Source organism: Rhinopithecus roxellana, chromosome 15 (genome assembly GCF_007565055.1).
Source record: "Rhinopithecus roxellana isolate Shanxi Qingling chromosome 15, ASM756505v1, whole genome shotgun sequence".
Classification (NCBI taxonomy): Eukaryota; Metazoa; Chordata; class Mammalia; order Primates; family Cercopithecidae; genus Rhinopithecus; species Rhinopithecus roxellana.
Window position 1 is genome coordinate 115234024 of NC_044563.1, and position 20864 is coordinate 115254887.

General features: G+C 37.8%; 1 protein-coding gene across 1 annotated transcript in view; it reads right to left on the bottom strand.

The window, feature by feature from the left end:
- The window catches only part of NELL1 (neural EGFL like 1), a 949982-nt gene that overhangs the window by 813456 nt on the left and 115662 nt on the right, over positions 1–20864 (bottom strand).

Here is a 20864-nt window from a genome sequence, read left to right on the forward strand (position 1 = left end):
AACAACTAGAAAATAAATAACAAAATGCAGGAATACATACTTATTTATCATTAACATTGAATGTGAATGGACTAAACTCTCTAATCAAAAGACATAAAGTGCCTGGTTGAGTTGTAAAACAAAAACAAAAGCAAATGAAAACCAAGACACAACAATCTGTTGCCTACAAGAAACACACTTCACCTATAAAGACACACATAGACTGAAAATAAAGGAATGGAAAAAGATATTCCATGCCAATGGAAACCAAAAAAGAGCAAAAGTAGCTATAGTTATATCAGATAAAATACATTTTAAGACAAAAACTATAAAAAATACGAAAAAGTTTATTATATAATAATAAAGATTAAGCAAGAGAATATAACAATTGTAAATATATATGCACCCAACACTGGAACACCCAGATATGTAAAGCAAATATTATTAGAGCTAAAAACAAAGACAGATCTCAATAAAATAATAATTGAAGACTTGAACACTGTACTTTCAGCATTAGACAGATCATTCAGATAGAAAATCAACAAAGAAACATTAGACTTAGTCTGCACTATAGACCAAATAGACCTAATAGATTTTTACAGAACATTTCATCCAAAGGCTACAGAATACATATGCTTCTCCTCAGCACATGGATAATTCTTAAAGGTAGACTACATAATAGACAACAAAACAAGTCTTAAAACATTCAAAAAAGCTGAAATAATATCAAGTACCTTCTCTTACCACAATGGAAAAAAATTAGAAATCAATAACAAGAGGAATTATGGAAACTATATAAACACATGGAAACTAAGCAATATGCTCCTAAATGACCAGTGGATCAACATATTAAGAATAAAATTGCCGGTAATCCCAGCACTTCTGGAGGCCGAGGCGGGTGGATCACCTGAGGTCAGGAGTTCAAGATCAGCCTGGCCAACATGGCGAAACCCCGTCTCTATTAAAAATACAAAAATTAGCCAGGCATGGTGGCACGTGCCTGTAGTCTCAGCTACTTGGGAGGCTAAGGCAGGAGGCTTGCTTGAACTTGGGAGGCAGAGGTTGCAGTGAGCTGAGATCGCACCACTGCACTCCAGCCTGGGTGACAGAGCAAGACTCCATCTCAAAAACGGATAAATAATTAAGAATAAAATTGAAAAAAATTTTTGAAACAAATGATAATTGACACACAACATACCAAAACCTACATGATACAGCAAAAGCAGTAGTAAGAAGGAAGTTTATAGCTATAAGCACCAATTTATTAGTAAGGGTTCTCTAGTGGGGCAGAGGTAGTGGAATATATATATACACACACACATACATATATATATAAGATATATATATATATATACACACACACACATATATATGAGTTTATTAAGTATTAACTCACACAATCATAAAGCACCACAATAGGCCATCCACAGGCTAAGGAGCAATGAGAGTCAGTTCGAGTTCCAAAGCTGAAGAAATTGGGAGTCCAATGTTCGAGGGCAGGAAGCATCCAGCTTAAGAGAAAGATATAGGCTGGGAGGCTAGGCTAGTCTCTATTTTCACAGTTTTCTGCCTGCTCATATTCTAGCCATGCTGGCAGCTGACTGGATTGTGCCCACCCAGATTAAGGGTGGGTCTGCCTTTGCCAGCCCACTGACTCTAATGTTAATCTCCTTTGGCAACACCTTCACAGACACACCCAGGATCAATACTTTGAATCTTTCAATCCAATCAAGTTGACACTCGGTATTAACCATCACAGCCAACATAAAAAAAAAAAAAAATTAGAAAAATTTCAAACAACTTAATGATGTATCTTAAAGAACTAGAAAAGCAAGACCAAACCAAAGTTAGTAGATGTAAAGAAATAATAAAGATCAGAGCAGAAACCAATGAAATTGAAATGAAGAAACAATACAAAAGATCAAGGAAAGAAGAAGTTAATTTTTGAAAGGATAAACAAAACTAACAAACCTTTAGCCAGATTAATTGAGAAAAAAGAGATAATAAATAAAACCAGAGATGAAATAGGAGACATTACAACTGACACTGCAGAAATTCAAAGGATCATTAGAGGCTGCTATATGCCAATAAATTTGAAAACCTAGAAGAAATGGATAAATTCCTAGACAGATACAACCTTCCCAGATTGAACCATGAAGAAACCCAAAATATGAACATACCAATAATAAGTAATGAGACAGAAGCCATAATGAAAAATCTCCCAGCAGAGAAAAGTGCAGGATCCAATAGCTTCACTGCTGAATTTTGCCAAACATTTAAAAAAGAACTAATACCAATCCTACTCAAACTATCCTGAAAAATAGAGGAGGGAATATTTCCAAACTCATTCTATCAGGCCAGTATTACCCTAATACTAAAACCAGACAAAAACATGTCAAAAAAATAAAGAAACCTACAGGCCAATGTCACTGAAGAACATTGTTGCAAAAATCCTCAACAAAATACTAGCAAACTAAATTCAGCAATACATTAAAAAGACCATTCATCATGACCAAGTGAAATTTATCCCAGGTATGCACAGATGGTTCAGTACACACAAATCAACCAATGTGATACATCATATCAACAGAATGAAGGAACAATTCATACAATCATTTCACTTGATGCTGAAAATAATTTGATCAAATTCAACATCCCTTTCATGATAAAAACCCTCAAATAACTAGGGATAGAAGGAACATTTACCTCAACACAGTAAAAGCCATATATGAAAGATCCATAGCTATCATCGTACTGAATGGGAAAAAACTGAAAGCTTCTGCTCCAGTATCTGGAACATGAGAAGGATGTTCATCTTCATCACTGTTATTCAACATAGTACTGTAAGTCCTAGCTACAGCAATTAGACAAGAGAAAGAAACAAACGATATACAATTTGGAAAGGAATAAGTCAAATTATCCTTGTTTACAGATGATATAATCTTATATTTGGAAAAATCTAAAGGATCCACAAAAAGATTGGAACATAAACAAATTCAGTAAGCTTGTAGGATACAAAAAAAAAGTAGCATTTCTATACACCAACAATGAACGATCTGAAAAAGAAATCAAGAAAGTAATTTCATTTACATTAGATACAAAAAGAAAATACTTAGAAATTAACCAAAAAAGTGAGAGAGCTCTATACAGAAAACTTGAAAACACTGATGAAAGAATGTGAAGAGGACACACACAAAAAAAACGGAAAGACATTCCACATTCATGGACTGGAAGAATTAATATTGTTAAAATGTCCATACTCCCCAAAGCAATCTACAGATTCAATGTAACTCCTGTAAAAATATCAATGACCCTCTTCACAGAAATAGAAAAAAAAAATCCTAAAATTTATATGGAATTACAAAAGACCCAGAATAGCCACAGCTATCCTGAGCAGAAAGAACAAAACTGGAGGAATTGCATTACCTGACTTCAAATTATAATACAGAGCTATAGTAACCCAAACAGCATGGCACTGGCATAAAAACAGACACACTAGACCAATGGAACAGAATAGAGAACACAAGAACAAATTCATACGTCTACAGGGAGCTCATTTTCTACAAAGGTGCCAGGAACATGCATTTGGGAAAGAAAGGACAGTCTCTTCAATAAATGTTGCTGGGAAAACTGGACCAGCAGATGCAGAAGAATGAAACTAGACCCCTATCTCTTGTCATATACAAAAATCAAATCAAAATGCATTAAAGACTTAAGCCGAAAACCTCAAACTATTAAACTACTAAAAGAAAACATTGGGGAAACTCTCTAGGGACATCAGACTGAACAAACATTTCTTGAGTACTACCCCACAAGCATAGGCAACCAAAGCAAAAACGGATAAGTGGGATTACATAAAGTTAAAAAGCTTCTTTACAGAAAAGGGAAAGAATCAACAAAGTGAAGAGACAACTCATATAAAGGGAGAAAATATTTGCAAACCACCATCTGACAAAGAATGAATAACCAGAATATGTAAGGAACTCAAACAACTCTATGGGGAAAAAATCTAATAATTTGATTTTAAAATGGGCAAAAGGTCTGAAAGGGCAAAATCTTCAGATGGGGTTTTGCATTCTGGCTCTGCCATTTTGTATCTGTATAACCTTGAGAGGGAGTCAAAATCTTCAGTGGCTACAGGGGCCAGGCATCATCTTACATGACAGAAGTAGGTTACAAGTCTAATGTATTTTTTAAAAAACAAGCTACCTTTTAAGTCCCTTTAGTTTTCTCCTTTGAATAAAGAAATGAGTTTAAGAATTTCACTTTTCTCCTAACTTTACATTCATTAAAAAGGAAACCACACAGCAGCAACTGACACATGACCTTATGGTGATGGGAAGACAAGTGAGAGAACTAGGGACTGTGGCAATCTGAAAAATACATACCTATTTTTGATGAGAAGGTGGAAAGCTGGATTTTTTAGACCAAATCACTCAATTTTCAAATGTTGGAAATTAACTTATGGTTTTTTTTAAAAAATTGTGGAAGGATACTGTGGAAGCCATCACAACCAAGGAAAGCCCTTCTACAAGCTAACTATGGCCTGCAGTTTCAACATTTAGTCACTGCTTATTAACAAATCTGGACAGGATGCCAATCACTGTCAATATCATCAGTCCCATCTCTTTGCAGTTCCTGCCCTGCAGGCTGCATTTTCCAGCCACAGGCACCTCCTTATAGTTTCTCATTCCCACACACCACCTACTTCCCCCACCTTTGTGCTGTACCCATCTTCTTAGAGATGAGGCCCTCCACATCTCAGGAGAGGCTATTATTGGCTAGACAGCCTACAAAACAGGAGAAAATATTCACAAACTCTGCATCTAACAAAGGTCTAATATCCAGAATCTACAAGGGACTTAAATACATCAGCAAGCAAAAAACAAATAATCCAATTAAAAAATGGACAAAGGACATGAACAGACAATTCCCAAAAGAAGACATACAAGCAGCCAACAAAATATATATATATATATATAATTTATATATATATATATAAACTCAACATCACCAATCATCAGAGAAGTTAAAATCAAAACCATAATGAGATACCATCTCATACCCTTCAGAATGCCTATTATTTTTAAAATGTCAAAAATAATAGATCTTGGTGAGACTGTGGAGAAAAGGACATGTTTATATGCTGTTAGTGGGAATGTAAATTCGTCACTTTGGAAAGCATTTTGGAGATTTCTCAAAGAAATTAAAACAGAGCTACCATTTGACTCAGCAATCCTGCTACTACTCAAAGGAAAAGAATTCATTCTATCGAAAGGACACATACACTGGTATGTTCATCACAGTGCCATTCACAATAGTAGACATGGAATCAACCTAGGTGCCCATCAATGGTGGACTGGATAAAGAAAATGTGGTACATATACACCATGGGATACTACGCAGCCATAGAAAAGAACAAAATCACGTCCTTGGCAGCACCATGAATACAGCTGGGGGCCATGATCCTAAGCGAATTAACACAAGAACAGAAAACCAAATATTGCATGTTCTTACTTATCAGTGGGAAATAAACATTGAATACACATAGACATAAAGGTGAGAGCAATAGACACTGGGGACTACTAGAAGGAGGAGGGAGAGAGTGGGGCATGGGCTAAAAAACTACCTATTGGATAGTATGCTCACCACTTGGGTGATGGGACCATCCATATTCCAAAGTCATTCATATCTCCATATCCCTGAGCATCATGCAGTATACCAACAACTCTGCGCATGTACCCCCTGAATCTAAAATAAATAGTAATAATAAATAAATAAATACATACATACACACACACATACTTCTGGCTGTCTCCAGATGAACTGATAATGCTTCAAATGGTGAACTACCAATTCACTCCTACCAAAGTAGTATTATTTGTAATCAAGTCAATCAGTAAGAAGGGGAAAAGGAGAGCTAAAATGTCCTTTAGAAAAAAAACTGATGGCATGCATATGCTCTAAACAATGTAATTGTTGTAGTTTTATAAATTATGAAATTTGGATTTCCAAGGAACACGATGCATGGATGGGTAGACTTCCTTTGCACATAGCCTGTACTTAATAAGTGACTGTCGTCCTGAAATAATATGGCCTTGTAAAACATCACACTTCATCATGATACGCTCTCTCTCACACTGTGAAATCATCAAGGAAGCTATTGCTGTCAGCATCTCCTCATCTAAAACCACTCCCTTTCATCACCCTCAACTAACAAAGTTTTCAGTGCACTAGCTCTTGGTCTGTCCCCCAAACATACCAAACTGGCTCCTTCCGCAGGGCCTTTGTACTTACTGTCTCAGCTACCTGGGACACTCATTTTTCTGATTTTTTCATAGCTGCCTCTTCTTTAGATTCAGCACAAATGTCCTATCTTCATAAAGCCCTCTCCAGCTTCTCTTCTCTACTGACCTATCTCTCATCCCTCTGCTTTATTTTCTTCCATGACATTTATCATTAGGTTTAATTTTGTCCGTATTTATCATCTGACTCACCCCACTAGAATAAAAGCTCCCTGAGGACAGGCCCCTTTCACACCTTCACCGCTGAAGAATCCACCAATGTTCCTAGCCCACAGATAAGTGCCCAAAGCAGATTAGTACTTGATGAATAATGAATGAACTATAATTTGACAGGGAAGTAAACTGAGGTCCAGGGAGGACCTGTCTGATCTCATGGGTATTCACTGGCAAAGCAGAGCCTTGAGTCCAGGTCTTCTGACTCCTGGCCCAGCATCACGGTCATTGCACCACCCTCATCAGTGCTCTGACAGCCTGAGGTGCCTTTCACCCAGAAATCAGCAAGTTAGGAGTTAAATCTATCTTTCATCAGCGACAAGATTCTGCCCACATTTCTCACCACAGAAGCAAATGAATGAATGCATGTTACCCAGAAGCGCAAGTGTTTCACAACTAATTCCAAAGGATGTCAAAGAAGACAGTTTTTTTAAATTCTCTAGGAGAATTCCATTGAACTTAAATGATTTTATGCATAAATATTAATGAAATTGTGACTTTTATACTTAAAAAAGTAAAGGTTAATGGCTACATTAGCTGTTTTTCATTTCTCAAACACTAGGCAATCCAAAATCTAATATGCACATATACAAGCATGAGCAATTTGCCCAAAGCACTATATTCTATTGCTATGATACTTCTTGTCTTCAATTAAGGTCAAAAGTCATCTGAACAGCTTCATTTCCTCTGACAAAGATTTAAATTTTACTTAATTACTGTGTTCCTGAAAACATCCTCATTTTCTTGACATAAGATCCTTCCATTCATTTTCATTTCTGCCTGAAAATTACTACTTCCCAATGCATACCACAGCCTAACTGTCCATCCTCAAGTATACATCCTTTAAACTTTCCCTTGAAGCTGTCTCTGCGCTCCACTAGTGATAAAGATAAAAACGATGGAATCTCAGAATCCAGACGTCTTGTCTCCTAGCATTTGGCAGCATCTCTAGATGGTCCACATTTTCAGCTTTTAACCATTTACTGGAAAATACATCCCATTCATTATTACTCTTTTCTACTTTTCTACATTTGTGTTAATTTATTCAATGAAAACTTGGACAAAGGAAATGCAAGGAATTGGGCCATATGACACACACAGCACAATGATTAAAGAAAAAAGCTATTCACCACCCAACTCTATCTGCCCAGGGCACACTAACTCCCAGTAGCACAAGCCAGAACCCTGGGCATCACCCTTGACTCCTCCTTCTCTATCCCCTAACATCCCATATAGAACTACATACAGTCTACTCCAGAATTAACTTCCCTGGCCAGAATTGGCACCACCATTATCTGAAATAGTCCAGGATTCTGTCCTCTTATCTAAGATCTTGATTCTAGAAAACCGCAGCAACCTCCTGTCTTTATGTCTCCAATTCTGCCACCTCCATGCCATTCTCCACTAAGCAGCCAGTGTGGTCTTCCTAAAGTACCAACCTAATCATGCCACCAAACCTGCACTTACATCCTTTCCATGGCTCCCAATGCCCTGGGCCTAAAGGCTAAACCATTATGTATTACTTAAAAACCTATTCACAATCTGGCCTCTTGCCTGCCTCCCCAGGTTTATTTCTTGACACACCTTGCCTCTTCCTTACCTATGCTTTCTCTAATCTCCAACAATAAATTTTTCTTCAGTCCCTTTAATGCACTGCTATCCCTCATCTCTCACCTCTTTGCTCACGCTGCGTTCAGAACCCTCTTCCATTCATCTTGGCTGATTTCTGCTTATCCTTCTATTTAACATATTAAGCATAACTCTCGGAGGAAAGAATTTCTGACTCCTTTTGGTCAAGGTAGGGTGCCTGGCTCCCTGCATTCCTCCTATCAAGGCACTAATAATACTTGGCAGTGTTTCTTTGACTGTCTCCACTCCTGTATGCTTCACAGTTGTAGCCCAGCATCTATGACCACATAGTATTTGATAGGTTTGCGTTGTTATTTCCTGAATGATGCTGAATAGACAGCTTACAGTCTACTCAGATCATAGTCCTAACCCTAAAGACTCTCTAATTATAGACACCCAATATTTGTTTGAAGTGTGGAGACTTGCTTGTATACTTCAAAAGCAGTATGGATAGATTTCTTAGGGCAAGACTCCAATTTGCTCCCTTCCTTCACAAATGAAAGTAATTTAATAATTGAAAATATCTACTTTGTAATAATATAAGCCTATGTTGTATCTCATTGAGGAAAGAATTACCCAAGGAGAAAGTTCTTCTTGGCTTCTTGAGTTGGCTTCAACAAACCATGTAACATACTTCTGGAATTTTCTCCCCTTTCCGCCTACCCTCCATTCTGATATTCTTCAATCAATTTTATAAAAGTGCAAAATAATTTAAATATAAGCTTAAGTCATCTATAATTAAGAAGTTAAACATGCTTTTTTAGAAATTACAGAGTACATTCCATTTGGGCAATTCATTGTTTTATATTATCTATAACAATCTCTTGATGTGAAAAGCTAATTACTATTTCAAATAGTGGGAAGGTCCCAATATCTACCTTCTTCCCTTTTGAAGAATTTTAGGAAGAATAGGAAATATCTAAAGAAGCCACAAGGACAGGAAGGAAAATGACATTTACTGAGAGCCTTGATATAAGAGATGTATGAGGAACTGCTCTGGTTTAATCCTCCCAATAACTCTGTGATATGATAATCAATCGATACCTTCACTTCACCTAGGAGAACCCTGAGTCTGAGGTAAATTAAAGGTACCTGCAAAAGCTCAAATATCTAGTAATTGATAGATCCAGGAAATGAACCCAAGTCTACCTGGCATCACAGTAGAAAGTTCTTTCCACCATGAGAGCTCAGAAAACTGAAGAGTATCTTTTGAAGTACAAAATTTTTGTTTAAAAAAAAAAGGAGACACCTTCTTAGGGAGCCAAAAACGTCGTCTTCATCTCCTCAGAGAAGGATTCCACAGGAAGCTTTTTCTTAGAGCCCTAGCTTTCAGCTTCTCATCTAATTATGCTTCAACTTAATTTTATCTATAATTTAGAAATAAAATTACAAAAACAGAAGATTTACCATTATATCTTATAGAGTTACATATACTGGCAGAGTGTTCAATTAGATTTAATCTGCATTAATTAAGCTTTCCATTTTAACAAAGCTCTATATTAACACATTTGAATCCGAAGAAATAAACATTAAATCTGCAATGTCATTAAGATAGTTCAGCAAGACAGATTCATCTTTGTTGCTCTGCTAATGCACTCTATTGCTACTGTAAAAAATAATTTTATCACATTAGAAATATACATTGGAATTAATAACAGAGTACCCATTACATTACATTACATTAAAGAGCCTATTTCAATTACTACCTCCAGGTACATTTTTAATAGTCTTTATATTTCAGTTTTCCGTTTCATTTTATCTACCCACTTAAGATATCCATGGGAACTCAACTGGCTCAGTTACCTAGGGAGTTTCCAGATACTACTTTGCCAAGAAGTTCACTCCGTGTTTAAAGAAATACAATCTCCTAAGAGTTTTAACTCTGGCTACTAGGTTCTCACTAGGTGAGAGAGATGCCTGCCTTTGGCCAGAAGGGAACTCAGCCACTGAATGAAGTCTTCTAATTCAATAATGGCCGTGCCTGAGAGTAGCCAGAGGCCTAGCAGAAATTGGAAACAGTGATTTCCAAAACAGTAAATGAAGTTTCTCTGGTTGACAGCTTTGGAAAAGGCAGGGGCATGATTACTTCCTGTGGTGCTCATGATGGCTAGGGAAGGTGATCAGATCCAGAATGCTGTTCCCCCATGGTGCTTCATCAGTAAAGATGGAATATTTTGACTGGAATGTTGAACATTACCAGAAGGTTTGGGTGATAGTCATTATTTTCCTTTAATCATTGAACTTGGGGTGGTGGGTGGGATGACTATTTTCTCATCTGGCCACTCCTCAGCACCCTATCTCCCCTCAGCATCAAATTTCCATCTCAATAACATCGTCATTATCAGCAGCATCACCATTATGGCTTTTTTTGGGAGGGCGGGGGGGAGTTTCTTTTGTATGCCAAGCACTATGCTAGGTATTTTACAAATAGTAATCCTCAGAAAAATCACCAGGTATTATCAATTCAGCCTCCAGATACCAAAACCTGTGCCCCTTCACTATCCTACGCAGCCTCCCATGTGTAGCACACCCAGGGCAATACCTGTGTCTGGTACAATGTATTCCATGTGAACCTTCTGAGCAGCTCTAACTGAAGATGAAGAAGACAAATCCTTTTTTCATTTAAAATGTATTTATTGAGTGCATACTATGTGCTTGAGATTATTACTTGGAGAAACCCCTATGTGAGGCAGTCTGTTACCTATATTATTTCCATGTATTTGTGTACAGACTCAACAGGAAACACCCCAACCAATCAAGACAGAGACTGCCTAGTGTTTCCAATACCTAGTGTTTCCATGTTCTCTCATCCTTGGCACAATGCTAGGCTGAATTTCCCAGTACTGGTCAATGAAATGGGATACAGATTACACATGACATTTTCAGCCTGACCCTTACACCTATCCAAAGAAACTATGAAAAAATAATAATTACAATACCTACAATGCTTACATAATTACAATAGAAGCCATTAACCTACCTCTCTCAGAGCGTCATGGATTGAGCAATCAATCAATTAATCCACGCACAGAGAAGTTAAATAACATAACTCAAAGGTGCTATATATAAAGTCATATGTCTGTATATATCTACGCATTTTCAAAAACTACCCATTATTTTAAAATGTACTCCCCAAAATCAAAAATATTGAGCATGTAAAAGATCACCAGGAAAAAAAAAATTCTGCAAACTCAAAAATCTACAAATCTGACAGCACATATTTCATACCCTCAATTAACAATAAAACCAGAAATTACCCATTAAGCATTTTTAATTTAATCACTTTGGAATATTTAAACACTCCTTTAACCAGGGTTAAAGAGGAAGTCAAACTGAAATTAACAACTATAGAAAAGTACAGAAAATAAAAACACTCAATAGCAATATCAATGGGCTGTATTCAAAGTAACATTCACAAGAAAACATAAAACCATCAGTGATTTTACCAGTAAACAGAAAATACTGAAGACAGATGAACTAAACATTGAAGAAGCTAGTAAAAATACCAACAAGATGATCCAAAATAAGGTAAGAAGTAGGAATCAATGAATTTGAAATAAAAACAGTTGACTTGATCAATAAAACTAAGAACTGTTTCATTTAAAAGATCAATAAATTACATGATCCCATAATGAGCCTGACCAAGTAAAGAAGAAGAAAACACATATATCACACATTAGAAATAAAAGGAGATAAAAATCACAAATATAAAAATTTTATTAAGTAAAAGAGATTATAATGTCCAATTATTTGCCAAAAAAATCCCAATCTCAATGAAATACAGGATTTTCTTTAAAACATAAATTGATCCCAAGAAGAGCTCAAAGTAATTAGATAGAAACCATACCATAAATGAAATGGAAAATGAACATTTCAATAATAAAAGATTTTCCAGCTTCCCCAAAACCAAATTACCAGCCTAAATATTTTTTGTACTTTTCAGCCCAAATATTTTCTACACAAAATATTTTCTGTCCTTTTCTAATTATATTTACATGTCATTATTTACATCTAATTACATTTGCATCTATTTTCAGGCTCATTCTATCAGAAACACTTGTAGAAAAGATACAGTGTATATTTTTTAACTAGCCTAGAGCATAAAAAATTTCAAAAAGCCTTGAATTAACTCAAATACTCAGAAAAATCTATGGCATCTCACTTATTAATGAATTAAAACATTTAAATGTTTAATAAGTTTAACGTATTTAAAACATTGCCTACAATTCTTCAGTACTTAAACTAATGTAGTTACTACTGCTTTTATTAATACTGCTATTGCTAACATTATTTAATGATACAAAAAATCCTAACTAAAGCATTAATGTGACTTTATTCAAGGATTTCAAAAATAGCTCAACATTATGGATTCTATTAATGTAATTATTTATGTTAAAAGATAAAAGGGGACAGACACAAAAGTATCTCAAAATGCACACTGAAAAGATATTCAATAAAATATAACAGCTATTCTTTTTAAATCTTTCAGTAAAATAGGAACAAAATTAGATTTCCTTTACATGACAACTAGATAAAGACAGAGATAGATATTAGAAAGTACTACTAGACAGTTTATTAAACAGAGGACCTTATTAAAGTTGGAAAGAAAAAAAGGATTATCTGTTGCCCTCTTCCTGACTTTAATGAACACCTTTGATTTGTTCATATATTATTTACCACTATTATGGACATTCTAGTCCATATCATAAAACAAGAAAAAGAAATCGTTAATATAAATATTGAAATTTAAGAAAGGAAAACTTTTCAATATTTTCAAATTACAAAATTATATACTTAACAAGTCAAAGGGGATCATCTAAAAAAAATTAATGTTTGGCACATGGTATGCAATCGGCAAATGTTAGCTTAAAAAAGCTATTCGATAGAGCTTAAAAATCAGCTAAAACTCAAAAGAAAGATATCAAAACCATATTAAAATACCAAAAGAAAGCAAACTGCAGACCAACATCTCACTTATGGGTATAGCTACAAAAGTCCTCAACAATATACTATCAAATCGAATTCATAAAATAGAAAAAGGATTATAGAACATAACCAAGTGGAATTTATTCCAGGAATGCAAGTTTGGTATAGCTTCTGAAAATCAGTCAGTATAATATACTACATCAATAGAATAAAAGATAAAAACTATGTTATCATCTCAGTAGATATAGAAATAGCATGTGAAGAAATTCAACACCCTTCATAATAGAAACACTAACCAAACTAGAAATAGAAACTTCTTCAGTATAATAAAGAACACCTACAAATAGAAAAAAAAAAAAAAAAAAAACCTACAAACTGGTGAAGAGTATCTGTGAAAATCCAAAGCTCACATACTTCAAGGTGAAAACTGAAAGCTTTCCCTTTAAAATCAGAAATAATACAAAGATATCTGCTCACCCATTTCTATTCAACATTGTACTGGAAGTTCTGGCCAGGGCAATTCAGTACAAAAATGAAGTAACAGGCGGCCAGGTAGGACAGGAAGAAATAAAACTATCTCTATTTGGAGATGACATAATCTTATATGGAAAAATTCTAAGGAAGTCACTAGAAACTATTAGAACCAATCAAGAAGCTTACCAAGGTTGCAGGGTGCAAAGTAATAGGCAAAAATTAATTTCCTTTCTATACAGCAGCAGTGAGCAACCAAAAATTGAAACTAAGAAAATTATTCCATATATGATAGCATAAAAAAAAACCTAGAAATAAATTAACAAAAGCCACCAAAAACTTAGGTTTTGAAAACCAAAAAAAAAAAAAAAAAAAAAAATGAAAGAAATGAAAGATGATCTGAGAAAGCAGAAAGACACCCCATGTACATGAATCAAATTATTTGATATTGTTTTGATGGCAATACTTCCTCACACTGACGACCTACAAATTCAATGCAATCTCTATCAAAATCTCAGCTGACTTATTTAAGACCAGCTTGTCAGTTGGTCTGGAAACTGACAAGCTGGTCTTAAAATTCATATGAAAATCCAAGGGAACTAGAATAACCAAAACAATCTTGAAAAGAACAAACTTGGAAGATTCATATTTCCCAATTACCAAACTTATTACAAAACTGCAATAATCAAACAGCTCTTCCATATGGACAGACATATAGATCAATGAAATAGAAGTAATGATAGTAGTGGCAAGCTGTCTGGAGTAGCCACTACCATCACTCCAGCTGCAGCAGTGAGGCGTGGCCAGGTCTGCAGGCTCTGTGGAGCCACTGGGAGCTGTGAAAAAGCAGGAGCCCCGCCCCTTCCAAGTTGGGGTAGAAGTTCCCCAGGCACACTGCAGTTGTCCACTTGCAGCTGCAGACCCAGGCCTCCTGCTCCATAGAGCAGGCAGGAGCGGTGTCCAAGTCAGGGCTGCAGATCTAGACCTCCCACTCCACAGAGCAGGCAGGAGTCCTGTCCCCCTGGGCTCAGCTGCAGCTGCCCAAACTGTGGCTGCAGACTCAGGCCTCCTGTTTCACCAAGGCAGGAGCCCCAACCCTTCCCCTCACAGCTGCAGCTGCGGGCCCAGGCATACCTGCATTCTTGGGGACCTGGGAAGGACTCCACTGCACTTGTAGGCTCAGAAATGCCTGCTCCCACTGCCTGGTTTCTCTCTGATATAAGCACCTGCTCCAGTCTTTGAGCAAAGTCAGGGCCGAGTCTCAGCACTGTCACAACCTAGCCAGCATGTGCACATGCTCAGGGCTGTGCTAACACACCAGCCCTCTGCCACCTTAGCCCTCTCTGGATTTTGGGTACCAATGAGCATAGGAGGAAAGCTGAGGTGGGGCTGAAGTCAGCTCAGCATTGGCCTGCAGGTATCCCTTGGCACCTGCAGTCTGGGCACCATAAATGTCAGCAGGAGGCAGACAGGTTCCTGGGTGGAAGTGGGTGGGTCCCCGGTGAGGCTTCACCTTCAAGCCAGGGAGGACCAGAAGGCTGCCAGTTCCACAGACCAGAGTGGGAACTTGTAGTGCCTTTTCCAGGCATATGCATGGCCGCCCATGGGCCAACTGGCTTGCACTTCCTCCCCTCTGAGGCCCACAGAAGTCCAAAAGAGGTGTGTGAGTGGTCACTGCACAGTCAGATACGCTGGCTGCTGCCACGGGGTGGGCAGCTCCAGATACTGGCAGGGTTACCGACTCTCTGTGAGACTGTGGCTGGACCAGGTGCACCGCAAGCAGCTTCCACCAACGCCGGGGAACAATGTGGCACCTGGAAGCTTGGAGACACCAAGAACTGCAAGGCCCCAAAGAGGGAGTCACAGCCCTGACTCGGGGAGCCCAGGTCCAGCCAGAGGTAAGCAAACATCAGGAGGACCAGTTGCAGAGAGGAGCTACCCAGTCCAGGGCCTCCTCTCTGCTGAAACTCAAGCAGACATCAGGATAACCAGCTGCAGAGAGGAGCCACCCACTCTAGGGCCTCCTCTCTGCTGAGAGCTGCAGAGACCACAGCGGAACCTGCCTGCAGAGAGAAGCTTCCCACTCCAGCCTCTCCTCTCTATTAGGAGCTAAACACTTGTCGGACACCCTGGCTGAGGAAAGGAGCTACCCTTGTGGAAGACTCTTCTATTGCTCAATAGAGTTTCTCTTCATCTTGCTCACTCTCCACTTGTCTGTGTACCTCGTTCTTCCTGGTTGCAGGACAAGAACCTGGGACTCCCTGAATGAGGCTAAAAAGATGTAAAATAAACAGGGCTGAAACATTCTCCTTGCTCGTCACACTGGGGACAAGGAGGAGAGAAGAGAAGAGCTGTAGCCCTTTGGGGAGCCCAGACCTGGGCTCCCCGAGCCAGGGCTGTGACTGTCTCTTTGGGGCCTTGCAGTTCCTGGTGTCTCGAAGCTTTCAGGTGCCACCGTGTTCTCCAGTGCTGGTGGAAGCTGCTTGTGGTGCACCTGGCCCAGCCACAATCTCACAGAGAGTCAGTAACCCTGCCAGTACCTGGAGCTGCCCACCCCGTGGCAGCAGCCAGCGTATCTGACTGTGCAGTGGCCAGACCCCATACTCACTCACACACCCCTTGCTGCTCCATGCCTGACTCCCATCTCCCTTGGAGGCATGGCACCTAGGCCAGTACCATGAGCTGAGTGCAGCCTGCCAGGCCGAGTTGGTGGAACAAGCCCAGTGGGCCCTACCAAAACTCGGGCAAAGGCACCACCAGCCACAGGTTTCTGGTCAGAAAAGCAACACCCCAAAGATCCCATAACAGTAAGAGACCAGAAATAAGTCCTCACATTTATGGTCAATTGATCTTCAACAGGGTGCCAATACAATTCACCGGAAGAAAAGCAGTCTTCAACAAATGGTGAAGAAACAATTGGGTATTCATATGCAAAAGAATAAAGTTGGACCCCTACCTCACATGATATATAAAAATTAACTCAAAATATATCTAAGAGATAAGTGTGAGAGCTAAGCCTATAAAACTTTTAGAAGAAAATAACTCAAAATATATCTAAGAGATAAATGTAAAAGCTAAACCTATAAAACTTTTAGAATAAAACATAGGAGTAAATCTTCATGACTTTGAATTAGGCAAAAATATGACATCAGAATCATAAAAAAAAAATAAAATAAACTGGACATCATCAAATTTTAAAGCCTTTGTGATTAAAGGACACCACCAAGAAAATGAAAAGACCACCCACAGAATGGGGGAAAAACTATAAATCATACATCTGATAAATGACTGCATCTAAAACATACAGGATTATTACAAATCAATGATACAAAGACAAAGAATCCAATTAAATGTAAGCAAATTATCTGAATATACATTTCTCCAAAGAAGATACACAAATGGTCAATAAGCTTATGAAAAGATACTCAACATCATTTGCCATCAAGCAAATGCAACTCAAAACCACAATGAGGTATCACTTCATACCCATTAGAATGTCTATCATCAAAAAGAAAGATAACAAAGAGTGTTGACAAGGATGTGGAAAAACTGAAACCCTCAAACACTGCTTTGGGGAAGGTAAAACAGTGTAGTCACTTTGCACAAGTCTAGCAGTTCCTCAAACAGTTAAACAGAATTTCCATCTGATCCAGCAATTCCACTCCTAGTCACATACCCAAGGGAATAAAAACATGTCCACATAATAGCTTGTACATGAATGTTCATAGCAGCATTATTCATAATAGCCAAGAGTAGAAACAATTCAAATGTCCACCAACTGATAAATGGATATCTATAATGTATTATATCCAAACAATGTAACATTATTCTGCAATAAAAAGAAGTGAACTACTGACACAAGCTACAATATGAATGAACCTTGAAAGCATTATTCTAAGTCAGAGAAGCCAGTCAAAAAAGGAATAGTGTATATTTCATGTATATGAAACAACCAAAATAGGCAAATCTACAAAGACAGAAAGTAGATTAGTGGTTGCCTAAGGCTAGGGAGCTTATGAGGAAATTGTGGGTGAGAGCTAAAAGGTATGAGATTTCTTTTGAGGGTAATGAACACTTCTAAAATTGATTGTGGTGATGAATGCACAATTCTATGATTATACTAAAAGCTACTGAATTATAAAAATAAAAAATTATCTAGAAATCTAATAATGTCTATTATATCCCAATTGTTTCAAATACTTATTTAATTTATCTTCATCATTAGTAATACAATCAGAATCAAATAAGAGAGAACCACGAAAAGAGCCTGGGCGTCTGACTTTTAAGCCAACAATCCATCTACTACATACCTGGATCTTCTGCTATTGAATAAAGAAAAGCCCCCAATCCTTGGTCAACTTACATATCTGGTCAAATGTCAAATGTCCATGCCAAATTTCTACAGGATAATTTGCTCCTCTAGATACTGTTATCCCAGTAAATAATAAAAGTAACCTGAAAATTATGAAAGATTCTCACTTATTGCAGATGGGAACATTTGGCGAGGGGAGGAGGGTTATAATGAATAGTCTAATTTCTAAATATATGCCATTATATATTCTTCTCTATTTTCTTGCATTCCTTAATTAGATCTTCTCTACTAGAGTAGAAATTGGGTTTTCTGTATTACCCATAGCCAATGCATTACAAATCCACAGTCTTTCATATCTTGCCTTGTCAGACTACACCCACATGGAACAGGACACCATAAAGTCCAGAGGAGAGGGGATCTGGTATCTTACTTCATATTTATTTTGTGTAGCAGTCAAGATCTGAGGTTGTTTGCACTTGTCTTTCATGGTGCCTGCTTGGCTCTCTTGCAAGTGTACTTTCCTTCCTTTCATTTCTGCTCTAAAGCTTTTTAATAAACTTTCGCTCCTGCTTTAAAACTTGCATTGGTCTCTCCTTCTGCCTTATGCCCCTCAGATACATTTTTCTTCTGAAGACATAAGAATTGAGGTTACCGTAGACCCATATGGATTTGCCGCCAGTAACATATTTTGGTAGCAGGTAACTTGGATACCCTCCACTGCCAACATACTTTGGTGCTTTGTGACTCAGATAATTTCTACTGCTAATATACTTTAGTGCTGTGTGACTCGGATATGTTCCCTAGTGGTAAGACCTCTATGCCTCACCTTCTTTGGCTAAAGGCATTCAACCCCTGTACACGGTTTTCTTCTCCCCTTTTATTTTATTTTATTTTATTTTATTTATTTATTTATTTATTTATTTATTTATTTATTTATTTATTTATTGAGATGGAGTTTCGCTCTTGTTGCCCAGGCTGGAGTGCAATGGCACAATCTTGGCTCACTGCAACCTCAGCCTCCCGAGTTCAAGCAACTCTCCTGCCTCTGCCTCCCGAGTAGCTGGGATTACAGTCACACACCACCATACCTGGCTAATTTTTGTATTTTTAGTGGAGACGGGGTTTCACCACATTGGTCAGGCTGGTCTTGAACTCCTGACCTCAGGTGATCCGCCCTTCTCAGTCTCCCAAAGTGCTGGGTTTACAGGCATGAACCATGGTGCCCAGCCTCTTCTCCCTTTCTCAAAAAAAAAAAAAATATATATGAAGTTTTCTTATTACAATGAAAAATGATTAAATGACTCTCCTTTCAATCATCTTCGGGTTCTATTAGAAATCTACTAGGGATATAAAAGAAGACAGCCTCACATGGCAACACGAAAGTTTTTTTAAAACCTATCCTATTGAAAAAAAAAAAATCCAAAAGAGAAACACAGCAAATACAGTTTCAGAACACACTTAGACAAGGAGAATAAATGTATATGTGTTCCGAGATGGCCACTCACCATGCACACCATGTGCTATCATTTTTCATCCTTACAGAAGCCCAGGAAAACAGATTATTACACACATTTTACAGACAAGGAAATTGAGGTTCCAAGACACTGAAGAGCTGGTGTCACAAAGCTAGAACTGGAACTCTAGCCTCCATCAGTCCGACTCTGAAACCTTGCTCTTTCTAATAAAATAGCAACTATTTCACATGCTTCTTATCTGCTTTGGGAAGCTCTCCTCTGCATTCACTGAGAAGTATCTGAAGATCTACCTCGTACTTTGGGCATCTGTATAATCCTCATACCAAAGAGGCATTCACACTCAACCCCACAAGGCCAATGGGGCAAGGTAGGGTTGTGAAGCTGAGACTTGCCTTGACACTCAATCCTTGGAAAATGAGAACATATACCTTTCTCCAGCACACAGAACACCTTTGAATGAACCCGTATCTCTCACAGACATGTACATCACCTTGCTTTCTCTGGGCTGACCAAAAACAGCCAGATTGTAATGACAACACCCCCACAAAATGATCAGGGTCCATCACCACGCTTTGAGGCTGAGAGCAAACAACCATTAAAGACAGAACCGTTGATCCTTACAACTGCTGAAAAGTCTGCATAGAAAGAGCCTCTGTTCCGGCCAAATTGGTCTGTTCACTGCTCCCACTCTCAAAATTGCATTTCTCTACATTTCTTCACCTCTGTGACTGTGCACATTGTTCCTTCTGTTTGATATAACACCCTTCTTCCCTTACCTGCTGGAATTCTGCCTGTGCTTCAACAGCACTCTATGTGGTCTTCCTTAACCACTAACCTAATGCATTTAATTCAGTGAACTTAACACCTTTACGTAATTTTGAAATTAGCTCCATACTTCATTGTAACACCAATCTACTATTTCTTTATTACTGACTTTTTATTCTTTAGCTTTTTGTGTGGTTATGCCTTGTTTCTTGCATTGCCAAACTCCTTCATATATCCTTAGAAGATTTTGTTCCTTTGATTTCTCCACAAAACCTTACATGGCACCTAGAACAGAGTAGGGGCTTCATAAATATTTTCAGGGGATTAATACAGAGGAACCCAGTATTAAAGATCAAAATTGTTTAGGTTACCTAATGATTATTAATTTGAATTCAATTTTAAATTTAAAACCCATTGCCTAGGGGACTTTAGCCCAAGTTTTTAACATGGCATTGAAGCTTTGCAATGATCTGGCTTCTACCTACCTCTATAATACCACCCCTCATTGCCCAACCCAAACTCTCATCCCTTCCCCATACACACTTTTATGTTCCAACCACTTACCTACCCATGTGTTGATTCTTAAAAATCATAGCAACCTCTTTCTGAAATGTTATTCTTCCATCCCTTACTCCTTCACATTCGGCATGTAAAATACTCAGATTTTTTTCCTTATACAACTATCATCTTTTCCAAAGCCTTTCCTGGCTACCACAACACTTAGCAGAATGACTACTCTTACCTTTATTTCCTGATTACAACCTTCTAGCACTGCATCTTCAATACTTT